This window comes from Fukomys damarensis, unplaced genomic scaffold (genome assembly GCF_012274545.1).
Source record: "Fukomys damarensis isolate Sample0158 unplaced genomic scaffold, DMR_v1.0_HiC HiC_scaffold_30, whole genome shotgun sequence".
NCBI classification, from domain to species: domain Eukaryota; kingdom Metazoa; phylum Chordata; class Mammalia; order Rodentia; family Bathyergidae; genus Fukomys; species Fukomys damarensis.
Window position 1 is genome coordinate 55,610,112 of NW_022900942.1, and position 17,214 is coordinate 55,627,325.

The window sequence follows — 17,214 nt, forward strand, 5'->3', positions numbered from 1 at the left end:
AAAAAAAAAAAAAAAAAGCAATACAATTGTCTGCTCCCCCTCCGCCCCACCGGAGGGTCTCCCCTCTGAGCAACAACAGTTGCTCTAACCTTCCTCTTAAGAAATCGCTTTGAAACGGCAAGTAGAATCCATAGCAGTTGTTACATAATTTTTATGTAAATAACTTTCCAATTTCAGCACCTTTGAATTAGTAACACATTTCTTCAAACACTGAGAAATGCCCTGAGGTTTTCTTATCCCAATTTAGGAATTAGCAGAAACCATGCAACTCCATGTTCTGAGGGATGTACTGAAAGACAGACAGACCTTCGTGGTATTTGTCTGTATCTTTTTTTTTTCTTTCTTTCCTGCAATACTGGAGATTGGATGCAGGGCCTCACATGCAGGACAAGTGTTGTTCAACTGAACCACACCCTTAGCTTCTCACAACCCCTCCCCAGCACCACTTCGTTTTTTTACAAAAATGTTTTGGACGCAAGAAATCACCACGTTGCCGAGGCTTGCCTCTGATTTGCCATCCTCCTCCTGCCTCAGCTTCCTGAATGGTTGGGATTACACATGTGAGCTACCATGCTCGGCTTTTGCCCATATCTCTTTAAAAGGGGATTTGGGGAATGCCAAGCAACTCCTATCAAAGGAAGGCTGATCAATATTTGGCCTCTATAGGAGAGACAGAGGGAGGCTGTAGGAGATCCACCGAGTCATTTCCTTTCCCTCACTGCACAGAATAAGGGAGAAAACTCTCCCTGCTCTCTGTCACAGGGAGCAGCCCGTTGTGCATCGCTCTCAACCTGATGATGTCTAAGCAGCCCAAGACCGTAGGGGACAAGTTCCTGAGTGAAAAAGAACAGATGGCGAGGACACAACCACCCCCGGCCCCCGGCCCCAAGAAGGTCTTGCCTCCAAGGCAGAGCTCCAGGATTATCGTCTGAGCTCTCCCAGCTGCCAGCGGAAGTGCCACCTGTATGGGCTGTGACTTCACCAGAGACCTCGGAGGCTGTAGCATCATCAAGTTGAACCTCCAAGTGCCAGCCTTGTGGATTTCGGCACATGGCTGCTCAGCAGAATGGTCACACAGATGCTGCGTGAACAAACTCCCTCCCAAGCTGCAAGTTCAGACTTCCCCCGGGGATCCATCAACTTGGAAGTCTCAGAAGCTCCCATCTGCACCCTCCCCGGGCAGAAGTGCTGCAGAGCTGGCTCCTCCGCGAGTTGTCAACCAGCTCGAAGCCTGGTGGTGCAGTGGGCGAGGCAAGCCTTATGGATTTGCGTGGGGACAGAAGGAGCTCGGTGGATCTGGTCTGCTGCCTTGGCGCGGCAGGTGTGGGGCGAGGGGGCCGGAAGGGCAGCCGGGGAAATCACAAGGCAGGAGGCCCCACAGAAACTGCCCTTGTGGAATCCAAGAGCTTCTGCTCCTTATGCAAGTCACATAAAGAATCGGGATCTGGGGCGGACCACAGAACCTTGAATCTCAGCATGTCAAGAAGAACATGGTCCACAAAGGCCAAAATCTTGTACTGAATTAGCTGAAAGGGAGCAATGTTTACAGCGACACGTGGTTGACTGCATTTAAAAATGGCAAGACTGAATTAGATTTAATTCAGTTCCACACTTGCTTGTTAGTCCCTACAGGGTGAGCCCACCTGCATTAGGTAGAATATAAAAGGAAGAAACAAAATCGCCCACCAAAAGTTCATGCTCTACCAAGGTACAAAAGTTACTGGGGAAGAAATGTAAAGAAATTCGTGAAAGAAGTACAGTTTTCTTCAATACGATGCCATAAATCCAGACAAAATTATTCAGGAGTTAGTACTCCCTGAAAGGCAGATTCCCTCAGTAATAAAAATAGCCATGATCCTTATCCTTAGTAGGGATCTGTTTTTGCACTTTATCTGATAATTTCAAAGCACAGAGCAGCCACTGCTGAGTTAATCCTGAGTTAAACCCGGCTCTTCTATCTTCTCCTGGGGGGTGGGCAGAAATTGGCACTAACACTCAACATCACACAGGACAGGATTCTGGAGACAAAGCACGCTCGCCCCTACACAAGCATTAAGCACAAATTAAAGGACCCGATTTATCCAAAAAAGTAAGGCATGACTCCGAAGAATGAAATTAACACCCTCAAAGTGCAAGACACTGGGAAATGGAGTGCTTGTTTGTGTCTCCCAGGTGGACAGGAAAAGTTCTGCAATTTACCATCTGGCATTCTTTTTCCTTTTTTTTTTTTTTTTTTAAATTTGAAACAAGGTCTCTCTATGCAGCCCAGGCTGGCTTTGAACTTGTGATTCTCCTGCCTCATCCTCCCTGAAAGCTGAGTTCCAGAGTACATTCTTGAAAGGCTTGCTTCATTTTCAAAAATGGAGATGAAGCCTGGGTGTGATGGCACACTCTTGTGAGTCTAGCTACTCAGGAGACAGAGATAGGAGGGCCTCAAAGTCAGAGCCAGACTTGGGAGGGAGGGTCCAGGCTGGCTTTGAACTTGTGATTCTCCTGCCTCATCCTCCCTGAAAGCTGAGTTCCAGAGTACATTCTTGAAAGGCTTGCTTCATTTTCAAAAATGGAATTGAAGCCTGGGTGTGATGGCACACTCTTGTGAGTCTAGCTACTCAGGAGACAGAGATAGGAGGGCCTCAAAGTCAGAGCCAGACTTGGGAGGGAGGGTCATCTGGGGGGGAGGATTTAAATCCTCCTAAACAGAAGAGAAAAAAATTTCATTTCCATAAAATGCTATAGTAACATGATGTGATCCTGCTGACCATCCTGAGCCCCGTGATGGACCTCCTCAGAACCATGAAAGGAAAAGTTATGAATGAATGAATTTAATTGCTTGCAAAAATAAGGTGGGACCCTGCCAGAGACACAGACATTCTGGAACAGAACTGAGGTTAAATTACATAGTAATGTAACCCTTGGCACTCTCACCCAGCGGTCTTCGCCTTCAAAGGCTCTCACAAGTATTAATGGATTCTTTGCCTCCTTTCCTCTCATCTATTCCAGGGCAGCTGCCCTTTAAGGCAAAGCTGGTCTAACCTTTGAGAAGGCTGGACTCACATTGTAACATTTTAGGATGCAGTTCCAGCCCACTTGCGCTACCTCTCTCTCTCTCTCTCTCTCTCTCTCTCTCTCTCTCTCTCTCTCTCCTCAGAATGTTCCCTTCTGCCTGCCTTTGAATAGACATCATATTGTGTATGACCCTGAAATGTTACTGGAATAAAATATACACACAGGGACACTTACAGCCTCTCTGGGGAGATATTATTATGGTAAAATAACATAAAAGCAGCGCAAAGGACAAAGATCCAAACATGTGAGCCAAGTCCTAACAGATAACTAGGATGTGTCAGGTATGTAAGAGCAGATGGCATCCCAGGCAGGAAAAGCCACTTGGCAAAAGTCCAGGACACCAAGGGACATTGGCAGGGCATGCTGCAGTGGGCTAATGCCAGGCTGAGCGTGGTGGGGTTCATTGGGATGAGACTGGAAAGTTACTCAGTAGGAAGTAGTGGCACTTGACTTCAGAGATGCAGTCCTGGTTCATGTCACCTGCTCAGCCTAACTTGCCACCCCAGTGTCTCTCCTGATGCAAAGGATTAAAGACACAAGGAGCTCACAGCTTAATTAATAGGTGACATAGGCAAATAAACTCCCCATTATAACGCATGCAACAGACAGCTATTCTATGTGTATACTTTGTGTGCCAGTGACTACACTAAACAAAGTGAATACAAACAAACAAGTTCTTTGCTTTTTAATGAAGCCTAAGGAGTGTAGTTAAAGAGAAGAATAAGAATTACAATGCATGCATTGCTGCTAAGACACGGGTCTGCCCAAAGTGCCAGAGAATCATGGTGGAGATGCACCATGGACACCCTGAGAACTCAAGAAGAAAGCGGAAGACTCCCACGCCTGTGGTTGAGAGCATAGGCACAGCAGGAGGACACCAGGAACTGTTCTAAGCACTTTGCCCACACTAACTCATTTAACCCTCACATCAACCCCCCATTCTACAGATAAACACTCGGACATAAAGAAGCTAAGGATTTTGCCCAAGATCTTAAAACACGTAAGTGGTAGGAACAGAATTTGGAACCAAGGTGCTTGGTTCCAGAGCCCACAGATGTGACACTGCACACTGTGGTTGTAGACAAGGGGACACCGGAGCCTGCTGTAAGCAGGGAAAGTTCCAAAGTGGAAGTATCATGTGAAATCACTCTGAAAGACCTCCGGGTGTTCAGCCATTCAATGGGAAGAGGAAGCGGGCGGCCCAAGGGTGTCTGAGCCAAGGGATGCAGGAGGAGATATAAGTGTAGCCTTCTTGTTTTTGAGATAAGTGTTTTTAAGGAAACACCAACTGGGAGCTGGGAGCTAGGGTGGAGTTGGGGAATAGTGGCCCCATGACAGGTACAGGCAGGGGCACATTTAGGTTTGATTTGTTGGATTTCAAGGAAGAAAAACAGGCATAAATGGCCCAAGTGAAAGAGCACAATGGCGTCTCATGGACACCCGACGTTGAGAAGCTGAACGCAGCCTAGACACAGGAGTAGGCTGGTCAATCTCCCATGGGTGGTGCTGCCTCATCCCTACTCTTTCTGCATCAGCATCACTCAACAGCAGGAGTGGCCCTGTATTGGTCAGCTTTCCCATCACTGGGACAAAATACCTGACGCCCACAACTGAAAGGAGAAGGAATTTATTTTGGCTCAATGTTTTGGGGAGATTCAGTCCATGGTCAGCTAGCTGAACGGCAGAAATGACATTGCAGAGAGGCCTGGCAGAGTAGAGCTGCGCACCTCATGGCAGCCAAGAAGCAGAGTGAGAAGAGAGGAGCTAGGGAGGGAGATACACCTTCCAAAGGCACAGCCTCAGTGACATGCCTCAACCAGACCTCACCTCCTAACAACTCGTGATGATAAATTAATCAGAGGTCAGTCCACCGATGAGTATATTGCCTCTCATCATCCAGTCACCTTCCAAAAGCCCGGCCTCTGAATACAAGAGACTTTGGGAGGACGTACTAGATCTAAACCTCAGGAGGTTTAGGGTCATGCCACTGCAACCAAGAGCATGAACTGAAAGGACAGATCCGACATGACCATGAGGGAAGAATGAAGTTGACCTCCACGTTGGGAGCTTGAATGCATGCAGAGATGGGAAATAAAGAAGGAGGGGCAGGTTTAGAGGGTGTTGTGGACTGAATTACACCCCCTGGCCCAGAATTCATATGCTGTGATTCTATTTGGACATATAGTCATTAAAGAGGTAATGATAAAAATGAGGTCACAGGATGTGGCCCTAACTGGTAGGGATGCTGTCTTTCTAAGTTTAGAGAAAGACACAAGAGATCTCTCTTTCTTTCTCCATACCTTCACACAGAGAAGAGGCCATGGAAGGATGCAAAGAGAAGACAACCACCTATGAACAGGAAAAGAGGCCTCACTGGAAACCAATCCTGCTGACCACTTAATCTTGGACTTGTGTAGCCCCCAGCACTGTGAACAATAAATTTCAGTTGTTTCAATCACCATGTCTCTGGTATTTTGCAGGGCAGCCCAAGCCAACTAAAACAGAAATAAAAGATAACTCATATATAAGTCTCATGTCTGCAGAGCAAATCCTGAATTAAAACTGGCAGGGATTGAGAAGGATCTTGGAGGAAAGGGAGAAGGTGTGGTCTGGGTTACTTATTTTAGATAGAAAGTTAATGGCAGTGCCTTTCTCTGAGATGAAAGCTAGACCTGAGCCAAGGGGTGAAGCTGTATTTGGGATTTCTTGGTTGTAAGCAAGGGAAATTTTATTCAAGGGTGATTAACTAGTCATGGGACTATAAGGAAAATGAGAACTTACTGAAACCCAAGGTCACCTGAGGCCAGACTGGAAGGTGGGTCTGGACCCAGAGCAGCCAAGGACCCTCAGTGGGAACCCCCAGGGGGGATGTTTCCATGGTGCTGCCTCTTTCTTCTGTTGACTGATATACTCTCATAATTCCTAGAAAGACTGAGTCACCATTTCAATCCAGACTTCTGGTTGTGTAGGAGTTGGTTGTCTAGGGGCCCTGATTGGTCCCATCAGTTATAGCTGCTGGCCATATGATAGGCTACTTTGCCTGAGACGCCACCTCTTTATCAGTGCTGTGGGCAAGGTAGCATCACCTGGAAAGGTCCAGGGATGGCAGGCACTGTGATGGGAGCAACTAGAATGGAGGACAGGGTGAAAAGAAGGTCATTAACTAGGTTTTAGACTTGATCTGGTTGGAGGGCCGCCGAAACTGGAAGCAGAGGACTCAGGTGCATCCAACAGGTCCCCAGAGGCATGAGCCACTCAGCAGAGCAGTGAAGGCCACAGACCTAGGTTCAGAGGTGTCACACATGAACCTGCTTTCTATTAAAGAAGCAACAAGGGAATACATACTCAACTTACAAAATTCAAACAGTGCAAAGCTCAGAGTACAGGAGATTAAAGGCCCTCTATAACGTGGCCTTCCCTCAAAGTCACTGCTGTAAATAATTTCACTGTTCTCTTTCTTCCTCAATGCATTTATGATGCATTACATTTATATATGGATATATCATTTTAGTTCAGTCTTTTTTTTCAGCAAATGGACTTAGGCTTTTCATTAATATTTTTTACTTATTTAATAAAATGTCTTGGAGACCATGCTACTTGGCACCTACAAGTCTGTTATTCTGTATGTCTACAGTTAGTGTTCTGCTGACTATGTGACTGCAAGAGGATTATTTATCACCCACTTCTAAAATTAGGTGATAACCAATGATTCTAAATGACAAACAGTGCTTCAAGAGCACTGTTCTACATGTATTTCTCTCTCCTCGCCTTTCTTTCCCCTCTCCTTCCCCCCTCCTCCCCCTTTTTCTTTCTCTTCCTCCCCCTTCCTCCCCTCCTCCTCTTCCTCTTCTTCCTCCTCCTCCTTCCTCTCCCAGATTCTTAGGAATGAATGCTGAGTTGAAATGGACATGGACTTTACCCAATGATAACGACCTCCAAATTGTCCTCCATGAGGCCATACTTATTTATACTTCTACCAATAATAGAAGATGCACACACTCATTTCTCCATAACTATGCAGGCATTGGTTAAACTACTTGGGATCACTGACTCCTTTAAGATTCTGCTGAAAGCTTTGGATCTTTGTTCTAGGAAAATACACAGATGTACATACAAAGAGCATTTTGCATAGCTTCTGTGGGTTTGAAGACCACCCAAAGACAACCCAGGAAACCCTCAGGTCGTACACTAAGAATCTGAGTAGATGTCTATGAGTGGGTCTCTAGTCCAGGGCACTGGGGTTCAGTCTTAGCCGAACACTGGAGTCACCTGCAGAGCTCTGGAAACTCCCCATGCCCAGGGCACTCCCCGGAGCAATTCAATCAGGTTCCCTAAGGAAACAATCTTGGATTCAGGTTGTTTTTTTTTTTTGCAAGTTTGCCTGGTGATTTTAACCTGTGGCCAATATCAAGAACCACTATAGCAGAGGAGAGGTCTGAAGGATTTTTTTAAAGTTATTTGATAAAAGAAGACCAGAATGGATTAGGAGCTCTGGGGGGGGGGGCTCCACCTTAGCAGCACTGACGCTGCCCTCTGAAATCACTGAGTGGAAAGGGTGTGTTGTGAACGCCCCTCTGATGATCCTAAAGTAGCACCAACATTGGGAATCACTTTGCAGTATGAAGACTGGCACAGAAGAAGCCCTAGGGACCAAGGAGAAAGAAGAGGCACGTGCAACCCCAAGAATGTGCGACCCACAACCAAAGGGTAGTGCACACTTCGGGGAAGAGCCCTGCTCAGAGGGCCACAGCAGCCGGAGCGAGCTGGGCCTTAAAGAAGCAACAGCATTTAGATCAGCAGAGGGAGGAGAAAGAGCTTCCTAGTGGGGAAGGAAGCTGGTATTTTAGGGCTAGGCCAGCTCCTCCCTTATGGGCTCAGTCCTGGGAGGGGCATGAAAGCTGCCTTCTCCACGCCCAGTCCTGCTGGACTGACTGGGGCTCCACACCCCAACCCAGAGTCTCATCTTTCCTCCTCTGCCCGCCCTTACACATTCTTCGCTTGTGAGTGTTGTCCTAGTCCGTTTTCTGCTGCTCTAACAAAACTCCACAAGACTGGATGATTTACAAACAAAGGAGTTTATTTCGGCTCATGGTTCTGGAGGCGGGAGAGTCCCAGCGCCTGGAATTGGCAGGGGCTTCACGAAGGACAGAAAGCAGAAGAGCGAGGAGGCACGTGTGGGAGAAAAAAAAAAAGGGTCCCTTGCTTTACAGCAAACCATTCTCAAGGTAATTAACCCGTCCCTTAAGAGTCCTTAATTCCCCTTAACCCTGATCATCTTTCAAAGGCCTCAGCTCCCAGCCACATTCATTCAGCCCACAGCAGGCCTGTTTGTCTCACACTTCCCAGGCCAACCGGGAACCAGCCACAGCAATACCTGGGAGCTTGTGCCTTCACAGGCCCACTGCTGCTGGCTGCTGGCTGAGTCACACACTCTGGGGGACCCAACACCCTGTTCCTCCACAAACCTTTGGGTGTTTCTGAGGCAAGCTAAAGTTTCAGGATCACAGTCGGGACCACCAGCCCGCATCCTCCCTCTACCTGACTCTCCAGCACTTTGTCTCTCGAAGCCTCCCCCATGGAGGATTGGGGTGGGGGAGATGTATCTAGGGACACTGGAAAGACACGGCCTTCACCAAGATCAGGAGGAGGACTTGGAACTAAAGAAAAGAGCCTGATGGTGTTTGGCCCCCGGGGAGGAAGAGTATCGGAAATCCGATATGAAGAATGCGGCCTGGGCCCAGAGCTCCCTGGAAAGAGGGGGCAGAAGCGGCTACAGCAAACACATGAAGCTTCTGAGGAGGCAGCTTTGTAACATTCAGTCGACTTCAAGTGAATTCAGAGGCCCCAAATGGTAGAGTGATCATTGCTACAGTAGAAATGATTTTACTATGTGATAAATTACTTGAGTTTTTGAGGTAATGTTTCTCGAGGTGTGATCAGATTCATATTAAAATTGTCTGTGCTGGGTATGAAAAATGCACATTCCTGGATCACACCCACGACTTGCTAAGTCAGAATCTCTGGAGCAGGCACCCAGGAATCTGCATTTTATCCCCATTCCCCAGGTAACATGAAAGATTCGGAAGCACTGTACAGTTAGCCAACGGGCTCTGCATCCGAAAGCGAACAGTTCTACGAAGGCTAAATCAACCATGAATTTAGAATGCATGTTAGCCCAAACCATGGTGCTAAGGTCTAAAGAGCCCTCACCACACCCCAAATGCCACAGAATTGGGAATTGGGCCATGGAAGGCGCTTTCCTGGGCCTGACGGTGAACATCCACTTCAATGCTACGTTCAATTTGTCACCATATGGACAGCAGAAAGGGCCTGGAGTGGAGCTCACTTCAAACCCTGACAGTTTGACTCAGCTTCTCAGAGCAGATCACAGAAAAGGTTCGTGACTTTTCCCACCGCAGGTGAAAACAAGATAACCAGAAGAAAGAAAGACTAAAACTATGGCTCATATGGGCTACTGAAAACTTAGCCCCTCACCCAGATGAGTGTGACCCAGTCCAGTCTGCTACCTTGGTCCATTTTCTATTGATGAATTCCACACACTTGGTAATTTGTAAAGACAATAAATTTATTTCTTATAGTTCTGGAAGCTGGGAAGTCCAAGGTTGGGGGCCAGATTGCTGGCGGGGACTCTGCAGCATCAAGACCACATGGCATCACAAGAGCAAGTGTGCCAGAGAGAGGTAGCTTCTATAACAAAGCCACTCCTCAGCAACCCATCAATCCATTAATCCTTAATCCGAAAGTAGGCTAAGCCTTTCAGAGGCCAGAGCTCTTATGGCCCAATCACTTCCCAAAGAATCCACCTCTCAGATACCATGCACATGTGACTGTGGATAGAATCTCCAACACGTAAGGCCTGGGGGACACGCAAGACCCACAGCATCGCTTATTACTTACATACATGCATCCATCGATCCATAAGTACATAAAAACATCACAGTATCCACTCATTGTTTATTTCAATACATGGATTTCAAAATATGTAATAATTAAACAGTAAACTGTCCTGGGTTGAATTAATGGAACAGCATCAAAACATAAAAGAGTGGTTTTCTCTGGGCAGGGAAAATAGAACCAAAACCTGGCAAACTGGCCAGAAAGTGTGTGTGAGCTGGAGTCACATTCACTAGCGGAGTGATGCTGGGTAGACTGTTTTAGCTCTCTGGGGACCATTTTTCACATATACTTAAAAAATTGTCAAAAAGCAGAGCTCCCAGCAAGCACTCACTAAATGTTAACACGAAAGAAATCCATTTCTACATTTCTGTGCTTGCCAACTCTTTGCCAATGAGCACTTACTGCTTTTACAGTCAGAAAGAAAGAAAGAACAAGATGATAAACCACAATTTTGTGTTGTGTGTTTCAGTTTAAACCATAAAAGACAAAAGATGATAAAATACATGCCATCAACCTCAGGAGAGTTTGTTTTTATTCAGAGTGATGATAACATGTGACCTGGGGTATCCTAGCCAAAGGGCACAACTCAGACAGTCCAAACATGAATTCTGAGTCCTCTCCTGGCACCAACCATGCCTGGCACTGCAAACTGGGACCACAGGACAGAGGGATGAGGTTGAGGTGTTTCCTGCTTCCCTGCCCTTCCCCAAAGCAGTCTTCCTTCATCAGGTGCAAAGCCTGTATCTCCAGCATCAAATTAAAGAACTAGAACAAACCCATCCCAGGGCTTCTTTAAATATTCAGATAAACCCATGTGCCCTTATCAGTTAAATTAAGCTTTCCTAAGAAAAAGTAAGTCAATTAGTTCAAAATGTGGGTTAGTGCTTCTGGGTATTTAAAAGGGGATTTTTTTCTGTTTTAGTTCATTTAGAAACACAGCCCGAGGGCAGGCACCTACTCACTCCTCCACACACTCTGTGAATTGCTGCCATATACCTAGATTCCAATTTCTGATATCTAGAGCTTCAAAATCTGGTCCTTAAACTTTCTCAAAGTCACAAACATAATGAAATGTGAGCTCGTTGTGTTGCCCTTTTAGTTAAGGTCCTTTATCATTACCATCATGATTGATATTCACCGAACAGTGCCTGATATTGCTAAATGATTGTTAAGAAGATAAGCCTCCACCGCCCTGAAATTCTTACTCCTTTCATTCCACAGATACTCTCTAAACTCCAAGACAGGTCTCAGGACACCTGAGATATCATTCCTTGGCATACTTTGTGAGATAAACTGCAAGATCCGTGTATCCAAGTGGGGTAGATGAAATCCAACTAACCAAGACAAATAGCAAGATATTTCTTAGGATCAATTTCCAGAGATTTCTTCATCAAATAATATGAACATTTTCGTGGCTTTTTGAGAGGGTTGTCTAATGGCTTACTGAAAACACTATCCTAACTGGCTATTGACAAAAATGACGATAACATTTTTATAGCAACACTTAGATGGAATGTGTTTTTAAAATGCTGTTTATTTTGTTTTTAGAGACCAAGAAGGAAGAAGGCCTTTTTTGGGGGGGTACTGGGGATCAAATTCGGGTCCTTGCACTTGCGAGGCAGGCGGCGGAACCACTGAGCTAAATCTCCAGCCCTATTTTGTTTTGATTTTACTAATTTAATAGGCTTGAATATAGCAAATAGTTTCAGGAATTTCTTATATTCTGTAACCATTGTAAATAGCTCTTCCATTACTTAAAAAATGCACAATGGTCGTATGATATATTAACAAATACCTTAAACTCCTTTTCTGCCTTTAGTATTGCAATGCCATTAAAGTAGATGTTATTTAATAATAGGACTAATACAAACTTCAATGCCATATACCCTTTAAAGATATACGATTAGAAGATGAGAAAATGACTATCATTATTCACTTTAGGTTTAACTTTGACAACATTTACACGTGAATTTTTTAATTAACCAAGTGAAATCTCATTATCAAAATATGACCAGAAAGGGTGATAGCATACTTTTAAGCTCCATAAATACACTATTTACCTATGGTCAAAACTATATTCCTCTTGTACATTATTTGTCTTTAAAAAGAACCTCGGAAACTGGTAGGTAAATACTAGGTAGAAATGTCCAGAATTATACTTACCAGCGGGCAATTAGAAGCTATTCTACTCCTGCCAACTATTATGTTAAGTTTACTCTGACCTGTTTTTTGACAAAAACAAAGGGAAAAATAAAATAAGAAAAAAAATTGGTACTATCCTCCTTGCCTATAGATTTCTATAGGGCAGCTCAGGATTTTAAAAGAAAGTGGTTCATTCTACTCTGGTTGGGTTTCTGAGTGTTCCTTTTGTCTCTAAATTCTTCATTATCATTTCTTTCTAAAACACAAATGGATCCCCACTTCTAGCACCCCAGGAAAATAGTACTAGTGTTTAGGTGACAAAGGTTACAACTTTTCATAACCCATTTCTGCTGTGCTCCTAGCAAGAGGCCTCAGCTAAGGACTATTCTGTCTTCCAGGATTCCCAAATCAAGTTATGCCCAGGGGTATTTTCACGGCAGGGAATTGTTTCTTTGATGTGTCCTGTTCCCTTTTTGCTCTGTTTATTGTTTTTATTTTTGTTCTTTGCATTTGCATTCTTTGGTTCCTAGAGGCTGAATAGGGCCCAGAAGTTCAGGCTATGGAACCAACTTGCCTGCCCTGGGGAATTCTGGGAAAGTTGAACACTGGGTTTAACCTCTTGAAACCTCTTTGGTCTTGGTTTCTTTGTTTATAATGAAGCTTGAGATATATCTGAGCCTTCCTAAATGATAGCTAATGGTTAAATGTTTACTTATGTTCCAGACACTGTTAAGTACTTTACACATTATTTAATTCTTAAAACAACCCCATAAGGTAGAGAATATTATTATATGTCCCCAAAAAATATAATAATGAGAGAACTGAGACATAGAAAAAGGCACTTGGTAAAGTAAACTAGGATTCAAATCCAGACAATCTGGTTTCTGAGAAGAAACTTTCAACTACTAGGCTATACAGGCTTTTGTTGAAGTTACTTCTGTCCTTATGCATAATTGTGTGTTTACTGAGTGCTTACTATGTGCCAAGCCCCCTACTGAAATATGCCAAGGAAGTGAATTAGAAATGAATAGGAGTTCCAGTAATAAGGCATAGCTTTTATCCTTGTGGAGTTTTCATTTTTCCTACTTTGTAGAGTTAGACTACATGGGTTCAATTTTCATGAGTTCAAAAAACATTACTCAAGATGATCTTCAATTGAATTCATCAGAATTAGTAGTGAAACTGAAACAAAGATATGTCAAAATAACTTCAATTCGAATTTATATTTAACCTCCAAAGTACTTCATGAATTGTTTAGTAGCAGAATCATGAGAGTATGGCTTTCTCTTTTGATTTGTTTCTTTAAAGTGATTAACTAAATGCTTTTTCTGGCCTTTGCCAAGGCCCACAGGAGCCTTTGAATTTAAATCCTTTCCAACCCACCTCTCTTACTATACAAACTCCTCCCTTTCCAGATCTGCCTTCAGAAGCCTCAACTTTTAACTTCGTTGCAGGAAAAAAAAATGCTCTCTCACTCTACTGTTGTAATAACTTTCTACAGCATACTGAAACAAAGAGAAAAAAATTAATAACAGGAAATTATTAAACAACAGCAGTCATTAAATGCACTCTGTCTCGCCAGCAATAATGTTGCCTTCTAGTTAATTTTGTCTTGATTTTGAATTGTCGAATTTTTGGCTTATAGTTTAGATTTTTCACAAAGTATTTCCTGCTAAATGTATTTTTATCTAAACACAGATCATTTGTTCAACAATTACTGGGTTACTCAATGTGTCCTATGCATCTAAAAAAGTGTATTGGTTTAACAGAGGAAACAGGCAGATAAAAAGCAACCATGCCCAGTGTATAACAAATGCTCAGAAAACCGGGAGCAAAAGAATTTGAGCCAAAGAATGTGAAAATTTTCATAAGAGTGTGGAGGGGTTCCCTGATTGCCTTTAAAAAGGCTGTCTTAATTAATGTGGACAATAAAAACATGAGACTAAGATATTTGAAGACACTTCTATTGAGTGAACTTTCACAGTCTCTCTCAACCCAAAATGATACTAGATAGGTTATAAAATGAGGGGGAAACGTGTAGTCTTCCTCCCCAAATAAGCACGTAACTACTTTCCAGTATTCTGAGAAGCGGAGAAGCATAAATACAAGGTGGTATTTTATGGTGGTTAAAGAAACAACAAGTGTGGGGCACATCGTTGAAGTTGTAAACCACGCAGCCCATAGTGAAGAATTTCATCAGTTAAATAAATGTAACTAATGTTCCATATCACACTGGAATTATTTTTGTAATGAAAAAGCCCCACACATCTTGCGCGAGAAATAAAGCATCCTTTCTAAGAGGGCAGCTTTCAGGTGTAAGTGGTGGGCTGAGTGGACCTGAGGATGCTCAGGAGTCCGGAGGAGGAAATGGAAGCTGGCCTGAAAGACCAAAATTCAAACTTGTCTCCACAAAGATAATAAGAAAGCTTTCTCCATGCTTTCAATCTGAAACTGAGTGTATGGAACCACCGGGTTTTAAGGGAACACTTATTAAACCTGGAATTGAACTTCTTTATGAACTCTACCTAATTTTGTGTTACTGCGTTTTTAAAATCAAACAACTTTTCTTTCTTTCTTGGCGGGAATTAAGGGGAGCGTGTGTATCTCCTTGGCTTTTGCGGATGTTCCACCTGGTGACTATGGTAGTTACTAATCTAAGTAAGTTTTTTTCCCCCAGTACTGGATAAAATATCATCACGGGCAGGGATTCTCGTAGCGTTACATGTGCTGATGTATCGAAGCCGATCCACGGTCGTCCCACAGTCAGGCCAAGGCATGCTTTCCCAAGTGCGATTTTCCTGTTTAATTTAAGCGCGGTTCTTGCCTGTTGTTTGCAGACTGACCCGGCAGCGGTCCGAAACTGCTGTTTTCTCCAGTGCGTTAAAACGTGGTTTGCGCTTGGGGTTTCTCAGTTCTGCTCTTCCCCACCTCCTTCCCCTGGCTTTTGCCAGTAGAGACCTGCCCTGGAGGATGTTTAGTCCTGGGAGCACAGAACTATTTTCTTTTCTGGAAATAAGTTGACGTCAACTGGGAGCTGTTTTTGGTTGCTTTGTTTCCCGGAGCGTCCAACCCCAGCACACCGCCTCGGGCAAACCGCATGCAATTCAAAGCAGCTCTCCCAGCAGAGAGGGGAGGTGTGTAAGGGGGGGGTGCTCAGGCGCCGGCAGAAGTGGGGGGACCCAGGGAGTCGCTCCTTCCCGGGCTGAAGAGGAGGCCTGGATTCCCAGGCCAAGCCCGGATCCCAACGCGGACCCTCGGTTCCCCGCGCACCACCGGAGGACTGCCGCGGGTCGGAAACTTGCCTGGCGCCCACCTGAGTTCACAGCACCCCTGAAACGCACGGCCCGAGCGTCCCGCGGCTCTAAAACGTGGGAGCATCCCGGGACAAAGGTCCAGTACCCCGGAAGTAGCCCTGTGCGACTGGTGTGTGCCCACTCTCGTGCGCGGGTCCGTGTGTGCCAGCCAATAACTTAGCTGCTCACCGCCCTGGGTCTATATTTTTCTACACATGGGGGGCGATTGCTGGGGGGCTGTGAACAAAGCTGGCCACTCATCCCGCTGCACCTCGGGGACAAGTCCCAGAAATGCAACACCCAGGCCCCTCACCCCGTAGGACGGGCCTGGGCGGAGAGCAGGGCGGGGTGGCAGATTCTGTGTGTGTGTGTGTGTGTGTGTGTGTGTGTGTGTGTGTGTGTGAGTTTCCCCGAGGAGCCCGAGGGGGCCGGCGAGGCAGGAACTTGCTGGAACTTGTTTCGCACCTGGCACTGCTTACCCGACGCTCCGCGGCGCCCAGGGCCTAGGAAGCCAGTGAGGACGAGCGGCGGTCGCTACGCGGAAAACAACTTCAGCTCCCACTGTGATCTCAGAGTGGCCCCAGTCCCAGTCTCCCTTCCTTTCTTTTTCAAAATTACAAATTGATGGATGGGTTTCTTTTGATGTGTAACATGATAAACCGCCCTGAAGGCAAGACGGAGGGCCAGGAAAGGGGAAACGGGCCGTCCCCCTGGCCCAGAGTTCACACTTGGAGGCAAACTCGAAGTCACTCTGGAGGAGCTGGCGAGGCGGCCTCCCTGGAGGACAGCCTGGCACCCGGGCACACTTTGGGGCTCTCCTCGGCCCTAGGACTCGGAGCTGGCCACGTCGGAGCGCCAGGGAACACTGGGGCAGCCCGAGGAGGAGAAAGTCAGAATGCATTGTGCGCTCCGGAGGCGGCGCTGGCTGCGCGGCCAGGGAGAACAGCCCAGGTCTGGGTGGCACCGGGGCGCCCTCCCTGGAGGACAGCCTGGCACCCGGGCACACTTTGGGGCTCTCCTCGGCCCTAGGACTCGGAGCTGGCCACGTCGGAGCGCCAGGGAACACTGGGGCAGCCCGAGGAGGAGAAAGTCAGAATGCATTGTGCGCTCCGGAGGCGGCGCTGGCTGCGCGGCCAGGGAGAACAGCCCAGGTCTGGGTGGCACCGGGGCGCGGGGCGCACCTATGGGAAAGCGGGACCCGGCGAGCTCTTTGGCTGCCTTTCCAGTTTCCGAGGTGCCCGCCCCCGCGCGCTGGAGGCTGCGCAACCCGGAGGGCGAACGAAAGGCGGTTGGCAAACGTGGAGAGAGGGCGCGATGGGTATCCGAATTGCCGGAATGGTGGCGGCGACAGTGGTGGTCGAGAGCCAAGTTCACTTTTTCCTCCCGCCCCTGCCAGGCCTTAGGGACCCGCGCCTCCTGCGCTCCTAGGTGGCGGAGGGCCCCGCTGGAGGGAGGGGTGTCACTTTGCTCCGGGGCAGGGCGGGGACAGCCGGGGCAAGTAGGGGGGGGTTCCGGGGGTTCCCAGCGCCCGTCCCGTGTCTCCCCTCTCACCCACCCCTCCCAAACCTTCCTTTTTCGCTCCTTCCTGGGGCTGGCTAGACCGGCGCGGACTTGCCCCGGACCTTCGGGGAGCGCCCCAGGTCTTTAATGACAGCTTAAAAGTGGCAGTTGGAAAAGTCGAAAGGGATGAGGCTGGCGTGGGGCGTGTTTCGCTCCTTTGCAAGAGTCGGAAAGGGAGCTGGGAGCCGCGCGCCTGGCCCCAGGCCCCCTCGCCTCCTCGCCGCCAGCAAGTAGG

At 46.6% G+C, this 17,214-nt stretch overlaps 1 protein-coding gene across 4 annotated transcripts in view; it reads left to right on the plus strand.

Annotated features, from left to right (window-relative positions):
• Positions 1 to 17,214, plus strand: part of Kctd1 (potassium channel tetramerization domain containing 1) — a 190,507-nt gene that overhangs the window by 78,449 nt on the left and 94,844 nt on the right. The window contains exon 1 of one of the 4 annotated variants that reach the window (XM_010643588.2): positions 16,546 to 16,570. The exons of 1 other annotated variant lie outside the window; for it this stretch is intronic. The gene's annotated coding sequence lies outside the window, so the exon portion shown is untranslated. Of the gene's footprint in view, positions 1 to 16,545; positions 16,571 to 16,628; positions 16,654 to 16,684; positions 16,848 to 17,214 lie in introns of those variants that run through there. 2 more of the 4 variants (XM_010643579.1, XM_010643571.3) reach the window with 2 other exon arrangements.